The 3,614-nt window shown below is 36.7% G+C and overlaps 1 pseudogene; it reads right to left on the minus strand.

Moving 5' to 3' along the window:
* Nucleotides 1-2,625: 2,625 nt before the first annotated feature.
* Nucleotides 2,626-3,341, minus strand: LOC122475259 (annotated as a pseudogene).
* Between the last annotated feature and the right edge of the window lie 273 nt (nt 3,342-3,614).

The following is a 3,614-nucleotide window of genomic DNA, read 5'->3' on the forward strand; positions in this document are numbered from 1 at the left end:
AAGCCAATTAGTTGATGAACAGGGATCATACAAGAATATCTTTCTTGATAGAAAAGCCTGAGATGAATAAAAACCCTTAAGATCAAAACACTAAAAAGATTAAGCCAATTGAGTTCCAATCAGCATACTTTTCAGTAGGCAGAAGAGTATGTTCTGCGGTGTTCAATGAGTTCTTTTTAAAAAATGGTATCTGAGTGGTAAAGTGACCGTGATAGTATTACAATAAAGGGAGAAACACTGATGGCACTTCTCTCCCTCATTATTTGAGGCACTTCCTTCAGTACAGTTGGTGGTCTTGTTACAGACAGAAGGGCCCACTTAGCATATCCAGCATTAGGTATTTCCGACCTATAAAGTTGCATCTGGGAGAGATTGAAAATGAATGCACTAAGAGCTCTGAGTGTCACAGGATGAGGCTCACACGCGTGCCAGTGTGAATACTTTCATTCCTGGGAGTAAACATTCTTTCCCCTTTCTCTTGGACTTTGGTAGAATATCTTCTCATGAACTTCAAGGTGGGTACTGTCCTTACTTAGCATATGTGGCTCCTAGGTTGTCTGTTTAGTAAATGCTCTCGGAGTCTCCAATGTGCCAGACACATGCAGCTGTTCTTGTTTGATTGTCGACTTAACTATGAACTGTGCCTCCTGACATTTGCTTGTGAAGATAGCTTTGGCAGAGTTGTTAAGAAGGAGAGAAGGTGATTTTGTGTCAGTTAAAATGCATCAACATTTTAATTGTTTTAGTTCATTTTCTGTTCAAATAGCTCTTGAAACTCTGCCCATACTCTGTGGAAATCCTGGACATTTATTCTGCCCTGGGGACTCTTGGTGCTCAGGTATATCCATTTGGCCCTGTTTCTCTTTGGCCCAATGTTTATAAATCATTGTTTTCCCCCTTTGTCATAAGGCACAGCACAAGCCACTCAGGAGGAAGGGGGAATAATTATCATTACCATTCATGGGAAAATAGAAATATGGCAAAACTGTCTTGCTTCCTTGGAACATTTGAGATGAGCTGCCATGATTTGGAAGCATTTTGTAAATTTGCAAAGATCTTCAAGACTAACCATAGTTTACCATGTTAATTTCGTATTGATTTTTAGCAATTTCAAATGCTTAAGACTTAGCTTGGCCTGCACTTCTAGGCTTTTTAATTAGATCTGTATGTATAAGTCCAAACTGTTGATGGAACTTTTTTGAATTGTTTTAAGGTTTAGGAGAAAGAAAAAGAAGCGCTTTATCCTTTTACCTTGTGGTGATTTTCCTTATGGTGATTGAAGTGAATACAAAGGAGAATTTTACTCTTGTTAGAATGTTTTGAATATTTTAAAACCTTTGTAATACTGTGCTTTGATATCATTCCACTGTAAATGTCAGAGCATGATATTTTCATAATCCAGTGTTAAAATAAACTTCCTGAAATAAGAATTTGTTAAGATTTTATTTTGTAGTAAGGAATGTGTATATTTTCCATTTAATTTTCTATGCTGGTAATTTAGTTACTAAGAGCTTCATAAAGTCTCTTTTCATAAACTGGAGAGTCATAGGATGATTTACTGAAGGCAGTACATATGAAACAAAATTCAACGGTTTTACAATTGCTGCTTTTCAGTGAAGAATGCCGTTTAAATTCTTCTGCCTGGATAATTTTGCTTCCTGTATCACGGAGACAAGTCTCATCTTGTCCCCACTTTGATCATCTTTCACAGGGATTATTTCACAGCCTCCCTGACTTGTCAGTTCGTCTTCATACACCACCAACTAGCTCACTTTGCATTTTAGTAGAGAGCCTGCTGCTGTACCTTAGTAACAGCTTGGCTCTGAGTCTGGCTTATGCCACCAAATAACACTATGATTTGGGGTGGATTATTTGATAATAATCTCTTCTCTACATGCCTCACAGAGGTTTGTGATACAAACATGAGATAAAATACATTGGGATGCTTTTTAATGATAAAGTGCCATATAAGCAAAAGGCATCACTGTTCTTGAAGTACAACCCATATTATGTCATTCCCTTGTTCAGAAATCTTCAATTGTTTTCTGTTTCTTAAATAATAAATTCAAACTTTTCCTATCATTCAAAGACTCCAATCTCCCACCTTAATATTGCCCCTTAATATTAATCCTATTTTACCTTTCCAATCCCATTTCCATTTTATCCACTCTTGATCTCAATGATGTTTTCCAAATTCTGAGCTTTTATACATGTTAATTTTTCTTCACGGAATTTTCTTCCCCAAATATTCAGTTTGCTATCCATTGATGAGACCTTTCATGACTGTTCTCCTACATATGGAAGCAATCTCTCTAATATCTGAAAAACCCTATCTGTTTTTCTTTATTTCGTCATTTTCTATGTTATTTATGGGAAGACCTTATCTCCTGTACTATACTTCTCTGAAAGATTCCTCATACCCCAAAATACCTAGAATTTCCCACTTCACATTTTAGTCGCTCTATAATATTTGCAGAATAACCATAAGGTAGTTTATTGTTTTTCTTTAAATAACTTCTCAGTTTTTGATTTATAATTGAAAAGTAGTAAGATATTCAATATGTACATTGTGGTGATTTGATATACATATACATTATAACAATTATTTATTTATTTATTTATTTATTTATTTATTTATTTATTTATTTATTTATTGTTTTTCTCCAGCAGCCGTTTATTAACATGACTGTTTAAAAGAGCTGGAGCTCTTAGGTGTACGGTGATGACTTTTGAACTTTTTCAGTGAACCCAACTATCTCTTCCCATGCTTGAGGACCAGTTCCTAGTCCATTTCCATCTCTTCTCTGTCCCCAGGGCCTTTCTCTGTTGGGTGTCATGGCTTCTTGTCCTCCTCTTCTGTCAAAAAGTCATTGGTGCTGTCGCCATGCTCAGTCCCTCCCAGGTCCTTTCTGGTGAACAATTCCGGTGGTTAGAGGTCTGTCATGCTGTCATCACTGTCACTCACAGTTGCATTGTCATTGCTGGATGCAGGTTCCCAGAAGGCTTCTCTCAGGCGAGGTGGCCTGGAGCTGTCCGTCTGGTCTTCCCTCAGTCTCCTTTTGTGAAGGAGGCAGGCAGACACACACTCCACACCCTGCTTCTGACACTCTTCATATTCACACAGAGCTCTCTGGTACCGCTGGCCCTGGGGATGCCTCAGCACATGTTCTGGGACTTGTTGATGTGCCATAGGGTGAGTCTGTGTGAGTTTGTGTGTGTGAGAATATTTAGGTTCTACTCTCTTAGCAAATTTCAATTATACAATATAATATTATCAACTATAGTCACACATTAGATACTCAAACCTTATACATCTTATAATTGAAAGTTTGTACCGTTCTACCAACCTCCTCCAGCCCTTAGCAATTACTTTTCCACTTTGTTTCTATGAATTTGACCTTTTGTTTAAAAGTTCCACTTATGAGTGATACCATGCAGTATTCATCTTTCTTTGTTTGCCTTATTTCACTTAGCATAATGCTCTCCATTTTCATCAATATTGCCACAAATAACATGATTTCCTTCTTTTTAAGGCTAAATAATATCCCATTATATGTATCTTTGTGTATATATATATATACATATATATATATATATGACATACATATATAATA

This window comes from Prionailurus bengalensis, chromosome A1 (assembly GCF_016509475.1).
Source record: "Prionailurus bengalensis isolate Pbe53 chromosome A1, Fcat_Pben_1.1_paternal_pri, whole genome shotgun sequence".
Classification (NCBI taxonomy): domain Eukaryota; kingdom Metazoa; phylum Chordata; class Mammalia; order Carnivora; family Felidae; genus Prionailurus; species Prionailurus bengalensis.